The sequence below is a fragment of the Dermacentor albipictus genome, chromosome 6 (assembly GCF_038994185.2).
Source record: "Dermacentor albipictus isolate Rhodes 1998 colony chromosome 6, USDA_Dalb.pri_finalv2, whole genome shotgun sequence".
In the NCBI taxonomy this organism is placed as follows: domain Eukaryota; kingdom Metazoa; phylum Arthropoda; class Arachnida; order Ixodida; family Ixodidae; genus Dermacentor; species Dermacentor albipictus.
Window position 1 is genome coordinate 45,636,631 of NC_091826.1, and position 12,183 is coordinate 45,648,813.

Sequence of the window (12,183 nt, forward strand, 5' to 3'; positions counted from 1 at the left end):
AATGTTCTACAGTTTCATGGTTCGCGAGGACCATCAGAACTACCTGAGGTTCCTCTGGTTTAAGGGCAACGATATCTCCAGAGAAATCATAGAGTGCCGAATGAAGGTTCACGTTTTCGGCAACAGCCCATCGCCAGCTATTTCAACGTATGGCCTTCGACGGACTGCCCAACAAGCTGCCCCCCGATTTGGCGAAGATGCCAGGAAGTTCGTTGAAAGAGATTTCTACGTCGATGATGCACTTAAGTCTCTTCCGAGCGAAGAAGATGCCATTAGTCTGCTGCAAAGAACACAGAAAATGCTTGCAACGGCTAACATAAGGCTGCACAAGATAGCTTCGAATGGGCAGAATGTGCTGAATGCATTTCCTCGAGAGGACCACGCCCAGGGACTGAAGAACCTCGACTTCGGCACAGACGCGTCGCTTACGCAAAGAAGTCTCGGTCTACTGTGGGACATACGCGACGACAGCTTCGTCTTCAGGGCTCCTCGTCAGGACAGGCCATATACGCGGCGAGGAGTGCTGTCGACCGTCAACAGCCTTTACGATCCACTAGGGTTTGTGGCTCCAATAACGGTTCAAGGCAAGTACCTTCTCCGTGACCTCGTGACGAAGGGTTATGACTGGGACACACCGCTTTCGGACGAGAAAAAGCAGAGATGGGACGAGTGGAAGAACTCTCTCCAGACACTACAGCACCTTCACGTGCGAAGAACGTATGCGCCAGTCTCGACGCTTGAAGCCGAAAGCAGGGACATTCATGTATTTTCAGACGCGTCCACAAGGGCCGTCGCAGCTGTGGCATACCTACGCGTGACTGACAAGCAAGGAAACAGACACGTCGGATTTGTGATGGGAAAGGCCAAGCTTGCTCCACAACCAGAACACACCATCCCCAGGCTTGAGTTGTGTGCAGCAGTGCTTGCTGTAGAGATGACCGATTCTATACTACGAGAATTGGACTTCCAGCCGAACTCGGTCACGTTCTACACGGATAGCAAAGTGGTCTTGGGTTACATATACAACGAAACAAGAAGGTTCTACGTGTATGTGGCCAACAGGGTTCAGCGGATACGTAGCAGCACGCAACCTGAACAATGGAAATACGTTCACACAGACGAAAATCCAGCAGACCACGCCACTAGAGCGATTCCAGCAGCACAGCTTAAGAGCACGAACTGGCTGTCCGGACCTGATTTTCTCTCACGACGAGAAGAGGAAGCACGGTCGTCGAGCTTCATCCTCTTAAATCCTGATGAAGACAAAGAAATACGCCCTGAAGTCTGCACTCTGGCGACGGAGGTGAACAAACGACAGCGACTCGGAGCTGAACGCTTTCATAGACTCTCGAACTGGAAATCTCTCACTCGTGCTGTAGCAAGTCTGATCCAGGTTGCCCATCGCGCAAAGAACGCATCACAAGGAGAGGTAGCTCCCGTTGAGGCGCTCTCCAAAGCCAGGCTCGTCATCATTCGCGCAGTACAGCAGGACGCATTTAATGAAGAGATATGCTGTATCCAGAGAGGAGAGCAGGTTCACAAGACAAGCTCGCTTCGAAGGCTTGACCCATTCTTAGACGCCAACGGCTTGATCCGCGTCGGCGGCCGCTTGAACGGAAGCGACCTTCCAGACGATGAGAAACACCCTCTCTTATTGCCGGGTCGGCACCATGTGGCGAAGCTTCTCGTGCGCCACCACCATGAATGCGTGCAACACCAGGGCCGACACTTCACAGAAGGAGCCGTACGAGCTGCTGGGTATTGGATCGTCGGAGGTAAAAGGTGCATCTCATCCGTGCTGCAAGCATGCATTTCATGCAAGAAGCTGCGAGGGCGTTTTCACGACCAGAAGATGGCTGACCTTCCGGCAGACCGAATCAGCACAGATCCTCCTTTCACGAATGTTGGAATCGATGTTTTCGGTCCCTGGATGATTGTCTCTCGCCGAACGAGAGGTGGTGTTGCAAACAGCAAGCGCTGGGCAGCCATGTTCACCTGCTTAAGCATTCGCGCAGTGCACATTGAGCTGATCGAATCAATGGATACGTCGAGTTTCATTAATGCCTTCCGAAGGTTCCTAGCAGTGCGAGGGCCCGTCAAGATTATACGCTCTGACTGCGGGACCAATTTTATCGGAGCTTGCAGAGAACTTGGGATCAGCGCAGAGGGCATTCATCGCTCACAAATAGGCAAGTTCCTCAGCGGAAACGGCTGCAAATGGATATTCAATCCACCGCACGCGTCCCATATGGGCGGTGCGTGGGAGCGGATGATCGGCATTGCACGCCGCATTCTTGACTCAATGCTCATGCAGTCACGTCATCAACGACTCACGCATGACATTCTTGCAACCTTTTTGGCAGAAGTTGCGGCCATCATTAATGCCAGGCCCATAACTCCTACTTCGTCTGACCCCGAAGATCCCACAATCCTAACTCCGGCGACACTCTTAACCCAAAAACACGGAAGCGCATCTGTAACAACTGGGCAGTTAGATACAAGCAACCTCTACAAACGGCATTGGCGTCTCGTGCAAAACCTGGCTGACGAGTTCTGGAAGCGCTGGCGCACAACGTATGTCACTACTTTGCAACAACGCCGAAAATGGCAAGCAACAAAACCCGACCTCAAAGAAGGCGACGCCGTTCTACTCAGGGATAAAGAAGCAACCCGCAACGACTGGCCCGTCGGAGTGATTACACGAAGCCTGCCCAGCGCAGATGGAAGGGTGCGCAAGGTCGAGCTGAAAACAGCCAAAGACGGGGTTGTGAAAACATTCTTCCGGCCAACAACAGAAGTTGTGCGTTTGCTGTGACCGTGATATAGTGGTGGCGTCTTAACAACGGAAGACACCAGACGGGGAGTGTTCTGTGCGCGTCGCGAATGTACGGCCAGACTTTTCTTTCAAGAGGGAAGCGGGCCTCCCTTACTTTTATGGCTTTCTCTTTCACTGGCCCCCCGCGGACTCCAAGCTATGCGCGAGAGAAAGGACCCCGCTCCCTCCGTTCGGTTCCTGAAAGAAACCCAGTGACGACGCTTCGGGGTGGTCGGCTGTTGTTTCCCGCGCCCGGGGGCGTCGACGGGGACGGAGGCCACAGTTGGAAAAGCGCGGGACGGGCAGACTCGCCCCACCAGCCCTAGAGACCGGACCACTTTTTTACGGGGCTAAAACTGAACGTTTTGTGTATTTTTAACTTGCTTTTTTGACCTTCTCAGTGTAATTAAAGTTTGTTTTAAATGTTCAACTGCGTTCGACCCGTTATCTAGCTGGACAGCGGACGCTTTGATCCCGTCAAGTGCGATCCGCGAGGCCAGCATAGTTGTTTTTGTGTAGCGCACATGCTCTCTTTGAATGAAGAAAAAAAAGACGCAGCTGCATGTTACCTATTATGTCGCTACTGACTCTTTACGCTAGTGGCGAAGTAGAATATGCTTGGTCACTGCAATAATAGCTCTGTGTCCTCCATAGTTAAACTGTGACCTACCAGGTAGCACTGCCAACGGAGCTGCTCACGGTAGCTCGGTATATTTTTTAAATGGTAATATATGTACGAGCCAGCTAAAACTATTTTGTGAGACCGTTTTATGTTTGCGTAGGGCACTGATTCACATCTCAGATTCAGCAAGCAAGCTGCCACAGTATGAAGAAGAGCATATATGTAATGATACATCCAAACAATCTTTCGCAAGCGGTGTGCAAATGTCAGCTTACCAGTTCACTAGTGGAGTACAGTAGAGTGCAGTGACAATATACATATATTCATGTGCACATGCGTAAAAGTTATGCATGCATAACTATCATCTGCTATGTTGTTTTTTTGAGTGTGTTGAGTGTGCGAATGTTGCACTTTGCAGTCCTTATCTGCTTCACACACATTTCTTACGGCTGCTCACCTCTGCTTGTCCAAATGTTTGCTTATTTGTATGGTGGGTGTTGTAGGGAAGAACATATATGGTGCCAATAGCTGTTGAATTCATTGTAATTCTGTGAGGCATTGATAACTGGGAATGGTTAAGAATCATATTTATTAGCATTTGAGTGGCGTTGATAGCTGGAACCAATGAGTTGGATGGAAAAAAGAAAAAAAAAGCAGTTTTACCTCCAAGGATGCAAGCTGCAGTCAGAAATCTGTAAGATCTGTCATAAATGTGGATGCATTGTGAAGTCCATTATAACGAAGCTGAAGCACTTTAAGTTTGCAACCTCAGTCAAATGAAGCCGCAACAGCTGTGGCAAGGAAATAATTTTCAACCTTAGCTATACTACTTTACTCACAAGCCGTGGCTATGTGCATGTTTGAGCCGACATATTCCAGAATTCAGTGGTTAGTCATGGCGATTATAGTTGACATGCCTTAAATTCTAGTTTGAGACAAACAACATGCATAGATTCAATCTTGAAAAGAGCTTGCTATCTGAAGCTCTGTGGGATGTGGCAAACTGAAATCTAATTCTGCCTTCAAGTCTCCATTCATCTCCTGCCTCCAACAGCACTCGACTGCTAATAGACCTGCCACATGACCTCACCCACTTGTCTATGCTTCGCAGTCTGTCGTCTGTGAATACTATAGTGTTTTGTACATGGTACACGTCAACATTCCTATAGATGCCAGTGGGCTCAAAACTGAATAGCAGGGCAGACAGCAATGACATTTCTATATTATATACCTTGTGCCGCTTTGCACAGTCATACGGTATTAATTGACTAAGGATCTAAACGGGACAGTACTTCATGCATATCTACAAGGGACGATCAAAAAGTTTTGCAACTCGCATATCAGGAAAACTGCCAGACCTTGCAAAAAATTTATTTTTCAACATAATCTCCCCTCATACTAGTGTACTTCTCCCATTTTCCTGGAACGATTTTGATACCTTGCAAAAAAAAAAAAACTTTCTTCCTGTTTGCCAATTACTCCTCTGCGGCAGTTTGAAGTGAGTTCATCAAACCTCGTTCCCTTGAGGTATTTCTTTAAATTCAGAATTAAAAGCCACTCGGGGCCAGGTCGGGGCTGTAGGGTGGGTGGTCCAGCTTTTCGAAACCACACTCTCGAATGGCAGCCTGGGCAACACAAGACTTGTGAACCGGTGCATTGTCATGCACGAGGAGGACACCTCTTGGCACTAGACCTCCATGTATTTCCACGATGGCTTTACTCAGTTTTCGAAAAATGTTGGCATAGTAGTCACCTGTAACTGTCCTACTCTTTTCTAGATACTCAGTGAGCAGGGTTTCCTTTGCATCCCAAAAAGTGTCGCCATCGCTTTACTCCCTGAGCGTTGGGTCTTTAATTTTTTAGGGGGAGGGGACCCCAAATGCCTCCACTGCACAGACTGGTGTTTTGTTTCTGGGCCCCGCTTACACAGCCACATATCATCCCCAGTCACAAGGCAGGAGAGAAAATCTTCTGGGTCACTTGAATAGAGGTGCAAAAGTTCCCTTGATGAATGCACGCGGTGGTGTTGATATTGTGCTGAGAGGTTCTGTGGCACCCATCGTGCCGAGACCTTCGACATACCCAAAACATCGTATTGTAGTGAAAGCACTTCCATAATAAATGTTCAATTCTCCGGCAACTTCGGACACCTTGATTCGGCGATTATTCATGATAAGGCTCTCTGCTGAGGCTGAATGGTCCAAATCTGTTGAAGTGGTCGGCTGCCCTGACATTGGGTCATCTTAGACGTACACATGGCCACATTTAAATTAATTGAACCACTGAGTCAGGGTAGCATATGAAGGGCATTTACTGCCATACATATTCATCATCCTACTGTGGATTTCTTTTGCGGTACTTCCTCCTTCGCACAAAAATTTGAAAAATGCTCTGGTACTCGAGCTTGAAATCATGGGAGGACGCCATGTTTGACTGACTGATGCAGACTAAGTAACGAACTGGAAGGCTTGATATTTAGACCTTGCTAGGCTGCAAAGATGACCTAAACAAAAGGTAGAGAGAGATCAGTCAGATATTTGGTTATAGCCAAGTTGCAAAACTTTTTGATCTCCCCTCGTACGTCATTATGACACCTGCTGACATAAAAAAAAACTTGTCTGTACGGAACAGCCATGCAGCAGTGGTAGTTCTAAACTACCTTGTGTGAATGTAGTCATTTTGCCACTGCACCCCCCCCCCCATCTGTCTTATGGTGCTGACTGATTAGCCAATTGATGTTTGCACAATAGTATTGCAAAAAATTTTTGAGACTGGTAATTATTGTAGTAAAAAAATGCAGTTGTTTATCGGAACAAATAAATGAATAAATAAATAAATAAATAACAAGGCAAAAATATATATGCCAGGGGGGCAGGGCAAAAAGCATATTATGCAGCTGCAGCAGTGTCAACAACACGTGAAACATCACACCAATATATGTGCTCAGCATGCTATATAGTGCTCGTATCCCCACAAATCAGCCACTTTCTGTGACTGATGAAAGTGAGTGCCGATAGGTACGCCACATTTATTCAAGTGGAAGCATTAAGTGCCCCATGGAGCGGAAAATCTGGCACTGGTGGCGTGCTGGAAACATCGTACAAAAGGGCTACAAACCTTCAAACCTTGGTGAGGGTCGAACCCACGTTCTTTGGTGTTAATTAGGGTCATGAACCCTCGACCTTTGGTGTTACTCAAACCCACGTCCTTTGGTGTTAATGAAGGAAGGTTAATTAAGATGGAGCTAATTAAGGCACTCAAACCCATAAGCGTTGATGGGAGTTGAACCCATAACCTTTGGTGTTAATGGAGGCAAAGTTAATTATGATAGTGTTAAGACACTCAAACCCACCTACATTGGTGGGAGTCAAACCCACGAAACTTGGCGTTTATTAAGGTGATGTTAATTAAGGCATAGGTAATTACGGCAGAGCTAAGACACTCGAACTTACAACCTTTGGTTTTAATTAGGCAAAGTTAATTCAGGCACACGAATGTATGACCTTTGGTGGGAGGCGAACCATCGACTGTTGGTGGGAGTCGAATCCAAGACCTTGCATAGTGTGCACTTTGTAATGAACACCGTTGGTCACGTTGCGGCGCTTCTGCTGATATGGCTGGTCGAGTCACGTGACTCCGTCAGTGGCACCACCGGACATTGCCATCAGTGGCGTAGCCAGAAATTTTGTTCGGGGGGGGCTACGCCACTGGCCCAACATATATATACACATATATATATATACACATATATATATATATATATATATATATATATATATATATATATATATATATATATATATATAGCTGCACGTTGCAACTTCGCCTCCTCCTTAAGAGGAAGCTGAGGTTTGTTGCATTTGAAAGAAAAACTTAAAATCTAGTGACTACTGGTTTCGAATTTTTCATTTAGGTGGTCAATTATTTATTAAATATTGGCCAAAATTGAAAATTTTCTGACAACGGAACTATCAAGTTTAAAACTCAGTGACTCAACAATGAAAAATTATATCACAATTCTGTGAATTGCATCTAATAGTACATCTACAGTGGACAAAATAGATATGTTACACATGAATCTCAAAAAAATTTAGTATTGTGGAAATACTTCTTTTGCAGAACCCTTGTACACAACGTAACCAATTCACGTAAGATACAAATTGACACAGCAAACTTGTCCGCCTTGACTGTTATAATAAATGCCGTTTACAGAACCAAAATATCTGTTCTTCATGTATAGCTAATAATTTGTAAACGTCGTGCTTCTATTTTTTCAAACTTTCGAATTTTTCAAAATGTTGGCCCGGTCTTAGAATGTCTTTGCAACGTCCTTTGAACCTTTGCTCCAACGCTAGTGGTCAGTGAAATGCAGTGTTCAACGTACACGGCAGCCATATGGTGATTAATTTCTGTTTTGGAAACACCTTCAGCTGTCAAAAACTTCGCGACACCGAGCTGTTCAACTTTTGAAGTGTCCATAATGTGACGCAACCACATTCAACCCAGTGTATGAGAGCATTAAAGAACATTTTTCCCACCTGCGTGTCACTTTTGTAAATGAGACATGCCGTTCTCCTACGCGCATGCCTCGCAGGTAATGAGCCGAACCATTATTGCGTGGATAGGGTAGGCTCACTTTCATTTGACTCGCCCTCGTACATTAGAAATGCGAAAATATGGCTTGATAAAGGACAAAAAAGTGTCACTGGAAACAAAGTTCACGGCATGTATACACGAAACCTCGCAACAAGATATTTAAGTATACATTGAAGTCTCCAATGAGTCTATGTATGTAAGAAGAAGTAACTGTATATAATGCGTCAAACAAGGCAAATAAACATGTTGCACAATCATAGATTCACAGAATCCTAGATTCCGCCCCAATTCCATCCACTCCCCCCGATGCATTGCGCGCGACGGAAAGCGACGCGCTTGCTCCCCGCTTTTCTCCTTTGCGCACACAAGACTGAGCCACCATCGTCGGCTCACCCATTCTGCCTCCCCTCCTACGCTTTCACTCGCGCATACAGCATGCAGCGCGTGGTCACGATGTTATCACCCTTGGACTTTATACGAAACGTGAGGGTGACGGCGATGGCAGGAATGCGCCTGGAGTGTCCATATAATTGCTTTCGCAATAATATAATAAACGTATCCGTCAACTGAAGCGTCCCGTCGCCCATTACTTTCCGCAAAAGAAGTATCAAAATCGAACTTTCACCATGCGACAATTCGCTGCGCCGCAACAATGTATTTTTTTGTGTGAGGCGGAGGCACCGAAATGAATAAAAAAACGCATAGGAAAGTATGTTGGCCAGAATCTAATGCCTACTTCGGGCACCTAATGGGGCTACGGAAGGAATACCGAAGAAAACATGAGACGCTTGGTCCACTGAGAACCATACGCATACTGCTCAGTATCCTACAGCGGCGAAACAAGACTTTCCGGAAAGGTTCCGCTCAAGGAATGCGGTGCAATCCTTCGAGTCCCCACAGTGATGGCGGCGAGCGACCATTGTTTTTTTTTTTTCTCGTCTGCTAGCCAGAAAGCGTCCGAAACCCTCTCCGGTGAAAATCCACTCGGCCAGAGCAAACCGAACGCGCACCGAAGTGCACCGCACGGTGGTCGGGGCCATACGAGGAAAACGTTTGCGCTCTGGCTGGCTCTGGCAGCCCGCGGGTAGGATAGCGAGAACAAAAAAAAATTGAAGAGGCTCAATGTGTCCTCGCGAATAAAAGTCAAAGTAGAAAAAATAAATAAGAACGTAGTTACTTTGGCTGGCTTTAGTGTCTTGACATGGATGTTCTGGCGTAGGTTAAAAAAAATGTTGATATTTTTTTGTGTGACATGACGGCACAAATGAACCACCCCAACGCTTCGTCTCATTGGACCTCGCTGCCTGCTTTGTCAACTTGTCTGCTAGTGTGTTGATTTGGCTTGTCTCGTTGTATGTTCCGATGTAAGATTTTAGAAAAGTCAATAGACCTTTGGCGTCAAATGTATATAACAACATTAAACCCACTAAGTTCCGCAATTGAAAATCTAAAGCACAACTTTGGAAATGTCAATGCACCTTTCACATCAAGAGCTTATGAGATTTATACCCATAAAGTTTCGCAATTGATATCCATGCGCTCCATAGATTCCGTGGCCTCAGTGAGATGCCGCGGTGAGCCCGCTCACCATCAAAGCGCCCTTGAAACCTTGTGCTCGGATGGGACTGCTTGGCGTCACGAAATCCAGCCCGAGTTTGCAATCTCTGCGGTTAAATGTCTTTTGGAGCGTCAAAAAGATATTCTATACAAAATCCAGAGTGATTTCCGGCGCCGGGGGTCGCTTTCGTCAGCGGTGCATGGACAGCACGAAAAAATTTCGGGGGGGGGCTGAAGCCCCATAAGCCCCCCCCCTGGCTACGCCCCTGATTGCCATGCTTCTGCTGAAATGGCCGCAATGCTTTCGCATTCATCCACATAGGGATAACTAAGTGGCTCTTTAATTTTTCTATTTTATATCTGTATAAAAGCACGATATAAGTGCACAGGATAGTTCACAGGAATGCTTCCTACCACTTATCAATCCTATTGAAACCAAGATGCATCATGGATCAGTGATAAGATATAGAACAGGCCAAACCTGATTAAATGCAGGATGCAACAGAATGTTTCTTTCTGTTCGGAGGTCTACCAGTATTTGTTCTAATGTACAGCCTTACAGTAGTTCTTGAATGTAATTGCTTATTACACTGCCTATTGTAAAGCATCCACTACAAGGCTTATATGCTATAAATTCAGACACATTTACCCACTTGTCGTGTACATTTTCATGTCTAATAAATACTATCATCAATAATGTGCACAGCTGCAGTGTATATTGCAGACAGTCCTCAAGTTACTTGAGTGAAGTATAACTTTATAGGTAGTATGTGCTTCCTCGTGCAACCAAAACATTGCTACTTACTTCACTGTTATGTTAAAGTAACACACACAAACACACACACGCACACACACATGCACGCACGCACGTGCACACACACACACACACACACACACACACACACACACACACACACACACACACACACACACACACACACACACACACACACACACAGACAGACAGACAGAGACTCTATGTTAAACAATGCACAGCAAGAGGCACATAATGTTGAACATGTAAAGTTACATTGCCAAGTGGGTGGACTACATTTGCAGCCTATATCAGAAGGAACCGAGCCGCTACTAAAGTGACCACAGCTAACTTCAAGGCGCCTAGTTGGCCTTTGTTTGCATTCAAAATGGTCAAAAACACAGAGGAAGGCAAACTTTTGCTCTTCAGTGAAAGGACGTGCAGGTGGGTGAGTCCATGTGGATTCGTAGTTAATTTGCACTGAGGACAAAGGAGGAAGGGAACAGACGGGACGTGCGCTGTACTTGCAAGTTAATTTTTTATTCGGAAACCAACTGCTTGTGTCTGGTTCACACAGGCAATTGCGACTCCATCAAACCCAAGTAGCATGGAGCAAAGGAGGATCACATGGCAAAGAGCAACAATGGCAGAAATGTTGACGTATCAACAAAGCCCAACACATCATATGGGAACTGCCAAAAGATTGTGATTCTCTGCCTGAAAGAATTACAGATGCTTGACTGACACATCAGTCCAACTTGTTCATTTGAAAAAAAAAGCTTCTATTATTTCTTGTTCAGTAGAAGTGAAAACTTGGGTGTTTGTTATGTGTTTTGTACATGGTGCAAAACCAAAACAGCACAAACTACACAATGCAATAAGAGAACACATAAAATCCTTGAAGCATTTCAGATGGAAAGATGAAATTATCACTGCATCATCCTTGGTCCTTCTTGAAAAAAGAAATCACCTTTTTTGCATTAACAACCGTGTTGTTGATAATACAGTGCATCATTTGTCACATTATGTGCTTCCAGCCTTTTAGAGCCAGCTGCCACATATGGCTGCTTACGATGTGTTTACAGATGTGCATGAACTATGTACATGAACTTACCATTGGACTTATAATTGATGTTTTTCAAATAAACCTATAGTTGTTAGTCAGTGCTCACGCAGCCTATTCGTGTTTCACTATGTCCTGTAGTTTGTGCTGTTTTGTGTCATGGAAGTCTCATTAGTTTCTTGCTGTGGGGCAACAGAATAGCTTTGATATGCCAAGATTCCCATGCACTATGGCACAATGCCGTTACCGGAAAGACCAAGAGCACAGGCAACCTTCAACGGATGAGCAGCCAAGGCTCGATTTAAGAAGACCTATTTCATGAAAATATTGCTTTAACAAAGTGCTTTTGATTTCCTGACGTGTATCAATGTGTAAATTCTCTAAGCAACGAAGTGAACTCAATCTCTCACCTGATTTGACAAAATTTTGGGACAAGAGAGGGGAAACATGTCACATTAAACCTGTTTTCTTTCAACATGCCTCAAATTTATACATAGATTTCTATGTTAAACTTGTTACCATACCAGTTCGAGATGGGCCGTTCTTTTTTGAACCTTCACATTGAAGCACGGCATTGGCTCTACTAGATGGTGCCAGATGTTTTGTCAAGTCCAAGTGGAAATGCGCATTTTCTTCTCGGTGCAGTGGTAGTCCACAATTCGTTAGTCCATCAACGTCCACTCTAGCCAATAAGATATCCTTTTGCTCTCTCTCTTTCACTCTCCATTCCCCTCCCCACCTGTAGGGTAGCAAACTAGACTTAGTCTGGTTAACCT

At 45.4% G+C, this 12,183-nt stretch overlaps 1 protein-coding gene across 2 annotated transcripts in view; it reads left to right on the forward strand.

Annotated features, from left to right (window-relative positions):
- The window catches only part of Nca (neurocalcin homolog), a 181,059-nt gene that overhangs the window by 6,040 nt on the left and 162,836 nt on the right, over positions 1–12,183 (forward strand). The window lies entirely within an intron of this gene.